The sequence below is a fragment of the Muntiacus reevesi genome, chromosome 7, assembly GCF_963930625.1.
Source record: "Muntiacus reevesi chromosome 7, mMunRee1.1, whole genome shotgun sequence".
Lineage (NCBI taxonomy): Eukaryota > Metazoa > Chordata > Mammalia > Artiodactyla > Cervidae > Muntiacus > Muntiacus reevesi.
The window spans coordinates 60,842,785-60,856,667 of record NC_089255.1 but is presented as its reverse complement, the minus strand read 5'-3'; positions in this window follow the sequence as shown (position 1 = coordinate 60,856,667).

Sequence of the window (13,883 nt, the reverse complement as noted above, 5' to 3'; positions counted from 1 at the left end):
ACAGATTAAAAGAAAATAGAGCTAAGCTGCTCGTCCTCTGCTGCCTCTGTTTATAACTAGCAACTGGTGGTGCTTTTGCTGACTACACATTTACCCTCTCCCTCGCCCACCAGGGCCCTATGTCTCACATGCAAAACCTTCATAGTTTCATGTTATGCTTTTCATTCTATAATCTGCTTTCTCCATTTATTTATTATTTTTCTTTTTCTTTCTTTTGGCCTGACCTGGGACTGTGTATATGTGTATTTGCATCTGAATATTGAAATGAGTGATGTCTGTGTGTCTCTGTGTGTGTACATGTGCATGCATGTGTGTGTTTGCATGTTTGAGTGTAGCATGATATAGGTGACCCACAGTGCATTGGCAACCAGGCACTTGCTTGTTTCTCTGTCTGGGATAAGGCATTGAGGGGAAGATATCTCATGTAAAGGATCATTGTGTAGGTTAGAGACCTAAGTAGTTGGCTAGCAATAGTAATAGTGACCAGATGGTGATCAGTGATGGATGGGGAGGCTGGCATGACTGAGGAAGCAGGTATTATGATGGCAGTCTCTAACTCCATATCTTCCATGTGTTAAACCTGGCTGGGAAGCCTGTTGGGTTGATGGGGTGAGTGGCTCACTCTGCATGGTATTATCAGTCTGAATCGCTCCTTCTTAGTTCTGCCAACATTTATCAAACTTCACGCGTATACCAGAGCCAGTGGACCTCCAAAAATAAATAAGACATAGTTTCTGGAGTATTATTTGAGAGTAATCTGCACACAAAATACTGCTTTCTTGATACAAAATGTTATGGGGCTACAGAGGTAACCACAATTTTCTGGAAATGTAGGGGAAGGCTTCTCAGAGGAAATGACTTTCAAGGTTGGCTTCAATGAGTGCATGTAAAATTCCAGGTAGACAGAGAATTTCTGGTTAGTGGACAAAGGATGTGGACATGTGCAAGGACACAGTGTATTGAGAATTCATATTTAGTTATAGATGTGAAAACATTACATGCCATGCTCAGGATCCCGGCCCCTCCTCCATGTTACACAGCCTTTTTGTTGTGTTGCCTGATCTGTCTTTAGCTGTTGCAAGAGCATCAAATCTGAATAGTCAAAGTCATGAGTTTAATTTCTGACCCTTCTTCAATCCATACTGGTAAATTCTTCTTGCCCTTAATTTCATAATGTACTATACCCATGTCCTAGGTCACAGGGCAAAAGGGTCACCATAGAAAGATCTGAATGTCTTTTGAAACAGTCCAACCCTTGACCACATTATTCTTGTTTTGCTTTTTTTTTTTTTTTTAACTTTCCTTGAGCTAACACTCATGAGCATTGACCTGAGATATGAGCATGTGTTTTTCTTTGCCAATCGTGTATATGTGCCAAGATATATACAGAAAGATATTCAATCTAGTGGGCTTCCCTGGTAGCTCAGATGGTAAAGAATCTGCCTGCAGTGCAGGAGACCTGAATTTGATTCCTGGATTGGGAAGGTCCCCTGAAGAAGAGAATGGCTACCCACTCCAATATTCTCGCCTGGAGAATTCAAGGGACAGAGCAGCCGGGCAGGCTACAATCCATGGGGTCCCAAAGAGTTGGACACGACTAAGTGATTAACACTTTCACTTTCTTCAATGTAGCATTACTGTTAATAGTGAAAAATTAAATTTCAAGCAATTTACCTAAGCAAATATTGTACTTTCATATGACAGAATATGATACAATCTCTAAATTGTTTTCATCTTAATTATATGAGAAAATGATTATTGTATTCTTTAGACAAAACAGGATATGAAGCTAAATATATAATATAACTAGTTTTTGAAAAGAAATAGTGCATAGACATATATATAATTATGAGTTTAGGGTCAGGAGTATGTAAGGAAATACAGCAAAACAGAATAGCAGTAGTATCTTCGGATGGTATAATTAAAGGTGATTTTTATTGTCCTCTCTGTTTTTTTCTACATTGTCAAATTTTTCCATAATGAAAATATTATTTAAAAATGAAAAAACTGAGGGGTAAATAAAAAAAGAAGTCAAGTATAGGTCTGTGGTGACTGTTTCTGTCTCTAGCCATTATGGGGAGAGACAACATAGGAAGATATATTAACAACCACAATCTATGTTTTCAGTCACTTAATACATTTCCAGTTCTCATATTGCACCAGCCACAGCCTGATGCAGTGATGACTGAATCAGTTACAGTCTTGGAATGAAGAGCTCAGTAAAACAGCCCTGACGTTGCCCTAAATCTGTGCACAGTTCTGGCAGGAAACTCACCTCTCTTCCTCTTCATTATCATTCTTCCAAAGTGTTAGATTTTGAATGAGAAGTGCTGAGACTAAAGTCTGTTTTTAATTAGCTTACTTATCTGAAGAATGAGTGTAAATGGCATTAATGCACCTAACAAGACATCTTTGGTAATTCTACTTTTCCTTAGCTAATAGCACTGCAGGTGTGGCAGTGCCAGTAAACACTGCCCCCTTGTTTACATGATAACTGAGCTTTAATTGGTTTGTGCATATTAATATGACCTTGAGCGGAGATCAAAAAATGCTTGTGAGATGGAAGAAACTCTCAGGTTCCTACCCCAGCTTTGGACATGTCAGCCAGGGAAAGGCGCTACTGGAAAGGCAGGCAGCAGAAACAATCTGAGCATTGAGTCCGTATCGGAAATAGGTTCTGGCCTTGACAGCGTATTTTTAAGCTCAAGGCTTTCACCAACTGTCTGTTGTCCTATGTTGTTTCTATGGTTAAATGTAACCAGAAAGAACTTGGGAATGTACCCCGGGTGGCACAAAAAAGGGAAATGGCAGCCTTCTTTTACCATTCAAGCTGTTTTTTTCCCCCTTTGGGGATGAAATTCAAGATAATTTTCTAAGTTCACTTAAGCTTTAAATCAAGAGCAGAGCTCTCCCTCTGGAATCTAGTGGTGGCTGTGGGGTCAGTCATTCTTAAAGAATGATATGCGTGACAAAGACTTGCCTGTCCAGTCTTAAAAGCCTTGGCCTGCCAGGTTAGGTCCCCTGGTGCCCACAAAATAACCAAGTTTCTTGGATAAAGGATTGTGGGGTAGATTAAGGCCCTATGTGCAATGGGTCCTGAATCACAGAACAGATCTGCACATATGCACAATATAATACCCCAAACATAGGAACCATTCAGCCATGTGCATGAGTATCCGGTCATGTACAAAGTATTGCCACTCCAGTGGCTGCTTCCTGTCTTTTAAGTTGTGCTACTGGAAGGAGCTGGTGGAAGTTACATGGCTCAACATATTCAGACAACCCTTACTGTAACCTTACATAATTCAATAATAATAAGATAAGAACTCCATACATGGAAGTGGTCATTTTGTGATTGTTATATATTATTTTTATTGGAAAAACTTCCTTAGTGAGGTGGGAAACTGGTTTTGGCAACCTTTGATTGTTCCTTGTGACTTTTGAAGTTCATAAATTTTAAGTATGCTCTATTCAAACCTACAAGGGTTACTCCAGTTAGATTATGGTTAACTATGGCTAATAAAGATTTAATGAGTAAATGTTTTTTGTTGATAATAGTCCACAGTATTCTGACATGCAAGTCATAATGAAAAATAGTTGATCAAAATCTGAGGAAAATTGATGAAAAACTTCAAGAGAATGCTTTTGAATTATAAGTGAGAACTGAGGCATGCTAATATATTTTCCTAGTTTGGCCTTAATACTTCAGATCAAAAGGCTGTAGACAAGACCTCATTGCTCCCTTTGTAACAGTTTATCCAAGTGTCTAGATGGCAATAGTCTCATTCATATTGATCCCGGAAGTAATACCTAAAATTTGATGGCATGTATCATAACATGTAATGGAAAATTAGGAAGTTAATTTGATTTGATGATATACATCATTTATTCAGTCAGTAAGCAAAGAGTCAGTGAGCACTTCCTTTTTCTACATATTACTCTAGTTGCTGGATATCATCAGGAAAACAAGACAGGCAAAACGCCTGCTCTCATTGAAGTTACCTTCTAAATGGGAAAGACAGAAAACAAACGAGTAAACAAATCAGTTCAGTCGCTCAGAGGTGTCTGACTCTGCGACCCCGTGGACTGCGGCACATCAGTAAACAAATAAATACATAATATTCTAGGTGTTCCCAGGGGCTGTAAAGAAAAAAATGAAACAGGATATGGAGAATAGTATTGGAAGCATGAAGGTCACTTTTTTATAGGGTGGTCTTTAATAAGGTGGGAAAGACCTAAGTAAAGTGAAGAAGCAAGCTACGTGGCTATCTAGGGTAGGAGACATTCTTTGTACTTCGGGGTATAAAGGCCTTGAGGTAGAAGCATGGTTGGTAGTTGTGAAGAAGAGCTAGGATATGGAGCAGAGTAAGTGTAAGTTAAGTGTTAGTCAATCAGTCATGCCCAACACTTTGCGACCCCATGGACTGCAGTTCACCAGGCTCCTGTGTCCATGAGATTTTCCAGGCAAGGATACTGGAGTGGGTTGCCATTTCCTTCTCCATATGGAGCAGAGGGGCAGAATTAATAGTTGCAGGAGCTGAGGTTCCAGAGGTGTCTGGGAGCCTGCCGATGGGTGACAGGCCATTGTTGCAGAAGAAACTGCTGGAAAAATTAAGAAGGGGAAGAAAACATTGGAGAAGATGGCTGTGATCCAAGTAAATCATTCCTCTGGGACCAGCTGTGCTCTTGAACTAAGCAAAACAGCCTACTTAGGTGCTAATCTAAAAAAAAAGTCAAAGTTTTGCTTGGGACAATGCATAACTGGAATGATAATTCTGCCACACCTTCTCTAGGAAGAATAGAGGACTCTGTACCCTTCTATTTGGTCATGTACTGTTATCTACTCCATTTCCCCTTTCAGGAAAGTGGTCAGCTCCTGCTCTCAGAAGAAAATAATACATGTTTATGGCTTTACGTCTCTAATTGAGATCATTCTTTTTAGATGATATTTACTTTTTTTTTTTTTTCAGGGGCCTAATCTGGAAGCCCTCAGCTGAATCCCCAGAGTTGGTTTCAGTTGGCTAATGGAAACATTGTGTCGATATAAGACTATGGAGTTAAATCGTGTTATTAGCACCATAACCCCAGGCAGTAGGAAAGCACTGATTCAAATAGAAGTTGAAACACCACTCTGACCTCTCTTAGGTTTCTGGTGTTTACTGATTTAATATCCAAAATCCTGTCATGCCATTAGAATGGGAGGAACTGTTGGGAGTGTTGAGAGCTGAGAGATTTATAAGTTTAGCTTAAATGATCATTCCTAAGCTCTCTAGAGCAAGTAGGACTTTTTAACCCATTTTGAGTCTTAGAGTGTTGGACCTTTTCTTCTCATTTAAAAAAGTCCCTATATATGAAATCATTTTAGGAGACTTAGTGACCTCTCAACCCTGCCAGTGGATTCAGCACAAGTTTTTAATGCTACTAGGGATAAAAAATAGAATTAGAAATGAGACCCAAACTTACTTCTGCATGTTGTAAATAGCACAGGTTTGGGAAATAAAGAGATACGTGTTCATTTCCCAGTTTTGCCACTTAGCAACTTTATAATTTTGGACAGGTCACATTCTCCTACAACCTTCTCATTTATAATGTAGGGATATTTGTAACTCTCTCTTTCTAGTTTTATCTCAGTGTTAAAGTTGAGATAAGATGTGATCAAGTACTTTCTTAACTGTAAAATTATAAATAAATACTATTAAATAGCTTTATGGGATTTAAAGAATCATTCTACAGTGATCTTTTGCACAATTTGAATGAGGCACATTATTCCAGAAATAGTTGCACAAATCTAAATCTATTATTATGGGACTTCAGGGCCCTGCTTTTCTGCTTGTGATATTTCTTATGACATCTGGGAAGCAAAGTGTCCCTAGTATTAAGCTAATGTTTGCTCCCTCCCCACTCTCCTTCCACCTATAAATTTGAAAGATCACTGCATGACTGCCTGACATATTTGGGCCTGCGCCTTTGAAATTCAATGAAATTGTTCCTTGTTTTCCTTAGAACACCAAATTACATTATTCTCAATCATTTAAAAAGTAATGAACAATAGCATCTATTCTTCAGTAGTTTTTGGAAAACACTATTAAGATGTTCTCAATAAATAAGTTCTATAAATCTCTAAGTCTTATCTCCTGGAGCAAGAAACTTTAGCAAGTGTTTATTCAATTGTGCCTAAAAGGTATTATGATTACTTTCTGTATCATAGTATCCTGAACACAGTTTAACTTTTCTTTTTAATCTACAGTTATCATTAAGAGCTAAATTTATAATGTTCTTTAGTACAGTGATTAGCAAAATAACTTTTGCTGAGTACAGTCCCCTTGATTCTACACTAAATACTTCTACACAGGACTAATACACTACATACAAATTACTTTCAAGGAATCTAGATTTTTTGCTTTCTTCCTAGTGTCACCTGTGGCTTCCTGGTCGATCTCCTTTCAGTATAAGCCCTTACCCACCTTTACTTTTAATTTACTTCCTATTATAATGCTTTATAAACTAACAATTTTAGTACTACCTTCAGGCTTCTTGCCACATCATCAATTTATCAGCATTACATTATATGTGTTACTTTTAAAAATAGACTATTTTTTACTTACAGGATTTTATAAGAAAATTATATCACTCTTATGTTACCAGTGTAATTGTCAGTTGTGTTTTAGTGTACATTAAAACAAATATATAAAGACTTCTATTTCTAGCCAAGATGAAGTAAAAAAGAGTAGGTTTATAGTCCTGTCTGAAGCAACCAATAAAATGGACAAAATGTATGTAATAACAGTTTTCAAGATGCTATATGTCAGGCAAGGAAGGACAGTGATTCCTGAGAGATGAGAAAAAAACAAGTTGAATCTGTGATTGCCCCTACTTACTCTCTTTGGAGAGTTTCCTGGCCACAGCACAAGGAGGGGAAATCAAGGAGGAGCCTGATATACTCCCTGAGTTGAGGATATGAAGCTCAAAGTTTCTAGAGTTTCTAGGGCAAAGATCCTGAGGAGAGAGAATAGAACAGAGAATGCTGGAGATCTGCAGAGTGTCCCCCTTGATAAATTAATCAGTAATTAATTCAGTTAATTACTCATTAGTGCAATGTTATACTGGAAATTCTAGGTGGCATAGTATGGCAAGAAAAGAAAATGTCATCTAAGTAGAAAAAAGAACTAAAGCTCTTTTAATTGCAGGCAACATGAATATCTATATAGAAAATCTAGTGAAAGTCACTCAGTCATGTCTGACCCTTTGCGAGTATACTGTCCATGGAATTCTCCAGGCCAGAATACTAGAGTGGGTAGCCTTTCCCTTCTCCAGCGGATCTTCCCAACCCAGAGATCCATCCCAGGTCTCCCACATTGCAGGCAGATTCTTTACCAGCTGAACCACAGGGGAAGCCCAAGAATACTGGAGTGGGTAGCCTGTCCCTTCTCCAGGGGATCTTCCCAACCCTCCAGAATCGAACCGGGGTCTCCTGCATTGCTGATGGATTCTTTACCAACTGAGCTATCATCAAAGCCCTAGAAAATCTAGTGATATCTACTGAAGGAAAAAAAAAACTATTTAAGAGCTGAGTTCAGCAAGATTACAACATGTAAGATCAGTAGTGTTATGTGTTAGCAATGAATTTTTGTTAATCAAAATAAAAACTCAAAGCCACTTAGAATAACACAAAAATATGAGCTACTTGGTAAATATGCAAAAAAGATATGCATGATCTATACATTAAAAACTATAAAACATTATTAAAAGAAATTAAAGAAGATCTATATAAGTGCATCTGTATACTGTGTTTATGAGTTGGAAGACTTGATATTAGGATGTCAATTCTCCCCCTATAGGTCTATGGATAAAACACAATTCCAAATCAAATTATAGCAGGCATTTTTGTAGAAATTGAAAACTCATTCTAAAATACATATGGAAATACAAATGACTTAAAATTCCAAAATGACTTTGAAAAGGATAAACTTGGAGGACTGACACGACAGATTGTGAGAGTTGTGAACCTGCAGTAATCAAGACAGTATGGTATTGAAATAAAGGTAGACAAACAGATCAATGGAATAGAATAAAGAGTGCAGAAATAGATCAACTCATATATAGACAGTTGATTTACAACACAGGATCAGATGCATTTCTGCAGAGAAAGTATTAAATAAGTGATGCTGGAACTAATAGATAGCCATATAAAAAAAATAAAACAACTTTGATCCATACTTCATACTATACATAAAAAATTACTGGTAAGCAATATACAAAAAACTTAACTTGATTTTTGGATCACAGACCTAAATGTAAAACTCAAAACTACAAAACTTCAAGAAGAAAACATAAAACAGAAGAGAAAACCTTTATTTCCTCTTATCAGGCAACGACTTCTTAGGTATAAAACCAAAAGCATGCTCTCGGCCTTAGCGCCATCTTTTGAGAAACCTCTGCGCCATGAGAGCGAAATGGAGGAAGAAGCGAATGTGCAGGCTGAAGTGCAAAAGAAGAAAGATGAGGCAGACAGAGTTCCAAGTAAACTGGTACCCATGGAAGCCACAGAAGCAGAAACAAGGGAAGCCAAAGGCCAGGGATGCTGGTACAAATTGTGGGCTGCATGCCTACTATCTAGAACTTCTCAATGGATCTGGAACATCTATGGCCATTCTGATCGCCTTGACCACCTTTGAGAGACCTACCTTGTTCATATCAAAGCCGTCCCTTTTGGTTCTTTGCCCTGGACCTGTGATAACTATGGACTAGTTCTCTTCTCAGTTGTGGCTGAATGTAACGTGTACAATAAATCATCTCCTTTGCTGTCTTAGCTGAATAAAAAAAACAAAAACCAAAAGCATGATCCATAAAAGAAAACATTGATAAAGTGGATTTTATTAAAATTAAAACTTTGAGTTTTCAGCAGACAGTACTAAAGGATTGAAAAGACAAGACACAGATAAGGCATCTATCTGATAAAGAGCATAAATCCAGGATGTAAAAGAACTCTCAAAATCAATAGTAAGATAACAAACAACTCAATTAAAAATTGGACTAAAGATTTGAACAGACACTTCATCAAAGTAGATATACAAGTTGACAAATAAACACATAAAAGATATTCTATATCATTAGTCATTAGAGAAATGCAAATTAAAATCACAATGAGATATTACTACATATCTTTTGGGATGTGAAATTAAAAGACTGACCATGCTATGTCAGGGATTTAGATAATTGGAACTTTCATATTCTCTTTGTGGGACTGTAAAATGGTACAACCATTTGAGGAAATAATTTGTCATTTTCTTAAAAAGCTAACTAAGTAAACAGTCATTCTATGCCTAGATACTCACTAAAGAGAAATGATACCATGTGTTCTTATAAAGAACTGCACATTACTGTTCATATATGTACAATTTATTTACATTTACATTTATTTCTCGTGGCCCCAAACTAGAAATGACCCAAACAAATGTCCGTCAAAAAGTGAATAGTTAAACAAACATTGTATAACAATACAATGGAGAACTACACTGCCATTATTAAAAAATGCACTATTGATATGTGCAACAACATGGATGAATCTCAGAGTAATAATGCTGAGTTAAAGAAGCCATACCCCCAAAAAATCATATTGTATGATTACTTTTAACAGGATTTTAAGAAATGTGAGCTTATCTATTGTAACAGAAAACAAATCTGTGTGTCTAATATATCTTAGCATACAGACATTTTATTACATTGATTATACCTCATACAGTTTTAAAAATATTATATACTCCTTATAAAATGTTGGTTCACAATGTATATACCACCATCAGGAAACTGTTACTTTCTGTATGTTAAAAGAAGGATGAGACAAAGACTTAGTTTAGTAATTTCAATTTTGCTAAGCCATATTCCAACAGTAAACTCTGTTGGCAGGCGTGTCCATGTCTCCTAGTAAGTAAAGGGCCCCCAGGAGACTGGGTTTTCATGTTGCTCAGGCATTCCTCTCAAAGGCAGAAAGCAGTTTTGGAAGGCAGTGGAATAGTGTCAGCAGACCAAGGTTGTTGCCCTGGATCACCTTGCCTTCATTTGTTGCCCTTTATTTGCGGCCCTGTATCAGCTTGCCTTCATTTGTTCGTGTGTCTGAGAAAGTCTTTTAATATCCCTGGACCGCATATGGAAAACAAGGAGCTTAAATTTGATCCCTAAAACTTCTTCCATGACTGTCATTTTGCCTCCAGGTTGTAGCTGTGTTTGAAAGGATTGAGGTGACTGGAAGTTCAACCACCAGATGATAACACAAAGTATAAGAGAGAAGAGTTCTATGATTTTAAATAAAAATCAAATAAAGGCAATTCAAACTTAGAAACAGAATAATTATAGTGATATTCTGTGGTGACATAGTAAGAGTTGAATAAAAGATTTGCTAATCTCTTTCTCTATTTTTATATTTTAAAAAAAGAGTTTTAAAAGTACAATCTTCTCATCTAGGAATGGTGCCAGGTTTCTGTCTTAAGTGAATTTTTGTGGGTTTTTCTTTTTCTTTCTGCATTAAAAAAGAAGTTAATACTGTCCCACCCAACTCTAGCAGAACTGGTATTTGCATAAATGATGACAACCTATACTCCTACCATAGCTTCTGTGATTCCGTTAAAGCATATTTCTTTTCTTTCTTTCTTTTTGCTTTTTTTCTTTCTTTTTCTTTTTGCTTTTTGTTTATTTTTGAACATATTTCTTAACAGAAAGCTGACTTACCTTGGAATGTCAGGGATAATTTTTGAGTAATTGGTAAAAATGAAAACTGAAGTTAAAACCCAACCCCACATAGTTGGCATTTCTTCCAATGAATGAAGACCTATTCACAGCCAATGCTGAAAATTAAATGGAGCAGACTCTTCTGACAAAAAGCACATAGCTATTTTCCTCCAAGTAACAATTGAGAACCCTGATCAGAGTTTCTGGTCTTTTCAGACTATAGTGCTTATAGTTACTATGACCTGTTGGGCATCCCTAATCACAGTGCAGGTACTAGGTGGCTGGAACTAACTGGAGATACTTGAAAATCCATTGCTAATAATGAATGTCCAAAGTAACAGTGATTTACTGTATGTTTTCTTCTATTAACCTAGTGAGGATCTGCTCCTTTGTCCAAAAGAATGAATGCAGGCCAGATTTTAGGGCTTCCCAGGTGGCACTAGTGGTAAAGAACCCTCCTGCCAATGCACAAGGCATAACAGATACAGGTTCAATCCCTGGGTTGTGAAGATCCCCTGGAAAAGGTAATGGCAACCCACTTCAGTATTCTTGCCTGGAGAATCCCATGAACACAGGAACCTGGCAGGCTACAGTCCAAGAATCTGCTCCTTTTCCTAAAAGAATAAGTGCATGCCATTTAAATAAACTGGATAAGAGAGATGTGTTCTATTTATGTTCTTTCACTCCCTTCATAATCTCTTTTCTCCTTCACCTTGAAAAACCAATAGTCACACATTCCCTGCATTTCTCTAAATAAATTGAATCTACTGCACATAATAAATCATTATTATTTCAGTGTCAATGATCTTGGGCTTCCCAGGTGGCATCCACCTGGGAAAAATCTGCCTGCCAATGCAGGAGACACAGGTTCAATCCCCGGATCAGGAAGATCTCCTGGAGAAGGAAGTGTCAACCCATTCCAGCATTTCTTGCCTGGAGAATCTCATGGACTTGGTATATTATTCCCAGAAATTCAGCCATGTCCCTATGGTAGAAATTAGAAATATATGGGGAAAATACTTTGGGACAGGAGAGTTTCTGAGGTTCTTGCATTTTGCTGCATAAATATCTAGACACTCTGTTTTGAGGCAGTCCCTGGCTTTTGCCCTTCTTCTATTCCATTAAAATCTATTTTTAAAAATGTAGTTCAATAATCTAATTGGAATAATTTCAAATTTTGCATCTTAACATGCAATTTAGATATAAATTATACCTATTTAGATATAAATAGGTATACCTATTTAGATATACCTATTAGATATAAAGCTAAAACAATATATGTGCTGTGATTTTTTTACTTCCTCTTCCTTTACTTCACTCAACAAATACCTGTCACACACCATGAGCTCTAGAGCCAGACTGCCTGGGATTAAATAGAACCTGTGTTGGTTATTTGCACTGTAACTTTGGAAAAATTATCTAATGTCTGTATTTGTCAGTTTCCTCTTGTGTAAAATGGAGACATTGGGGCTTCATCCTAGAGTTGGTGTGAGGATTAATGACAGTATATAAAAACACATAGAATATAAAAACACTGTACACATGAGGACTATACATACAGGCCATCACTACTACCATTGCTGTCTCCTCCTATAAAGGCACTAATCTCATTCGTGAGGGCCCCACCTCATCAACTCCCAGAGTCCTCCCCTCTAAATACCATCACTTTGAAGATTAATGTTTCAACATACGAAGTTTTTGGAGGGACACAAACATTCAGTCCATAACAATGTATAATCTCATATCTCAAAAAATCTATGAGAAAAGTTTATAGGTAAGGAGACAGAATTGTTGAGTTTTTTTTCCCATTTATTTTTATTAGTTGGAGGCTAATTACTTTACAGTATTGTAGTGGTTTTTGCCATACATTGACATGAATCAGCCATGGATTTACGTGTTCCCCATCCTGATCTCCCCTCCCACCTCCCTCTCCACCTGATCCCTCTGGGTCTTCCCAGTGCACCAGGCCCGAGCACTTGTCTCATGCATCCAACCTGGACTGGTGATCTCTTTCACCCTTGATAATATACATGTTTCGATGCTGTTGTCTCTAAACATCCCACCCTCGCCTTCTCCCACAGAGTTCAAAAGTCTGTTCTGCACACCTGTGTCTCTTTTTCTGTTTTGTATATAGGGTTAAAGACCAATACAGTATACTAATGCATATATATGGAATTTGGAAAGATGATAAAAATTGTTGAGTTTTAAATAATGTGTCCAAGATCGTGCAGCTGGTCATTGCCTAAGCCAGTATTCAAACCCAAGCCTTCTTGATTCTAGCGTGTGCATACACACAAACACACTCACACACACAAACACACGAACACACAATTGTTTCCTGCTATACAATACCATGCGTGCATGCTAAGTCATTTCAGACATGTCTGACTGTTTGCGACCCTGTGGACTATAGCCTGCCAGGCTCCTCTGTCCATAGGATTTTCCAGGCAAGAATACTGGAGTGGGTTCCCATGCCCTCCTGCAGGGAATCTTCCCAACCCAGGGATCGAACCCACATCTCTTATGTCTCCTGCATTGGCAGGCAGGTTCTTTACCCCTAGCACCACCTGGGAAGTCCTACCACCAGTAACAAATTCTACAGGAGGACTTAGGGAATACCTTTCAGAGGTGATGTTTAGGTAGTATCTTGAAGAGACAATGAGAGCTGTTCAATAGACAATGGGAGAGGCATTTGTGATAGAAGAAACAATAGAATTACAGAAATGAGAAACCGTGTGACTGGCCTTGTTCTTAGCCAAGCAGGTGCTGTACTGACCCTGTGGATCTGTGCTTCAAGGATATGGGATGGGAAGGCTGAGGAAAGGACCAGGGCATCTAATGACAGAATCTACTGAGGTCCATCCTCCACAAATGCCAGAGCAGATCCTGGAGGAAGGACCACGGTTTCTCTGTTTTACTCTCCACTGTATGAACGCAGAGTGATTCAGCCAACAGTCATTTATCTAAGCCCACTTCTTCCACACAGAAGAGAGTCATATTCCTTAGGAGCAATACTGCTAGGCATGTTGATAACTTTCTTTAGAAAAGCAGAAGGCAGTTTCTGTGGATTTGATTTGATTTCTTCATCAGAGGATGTTATTTGAGATTTTGCAGGTGCAGGGTAGCATCTCTATGAGGCAGAGGCGCTTTGTTTATTT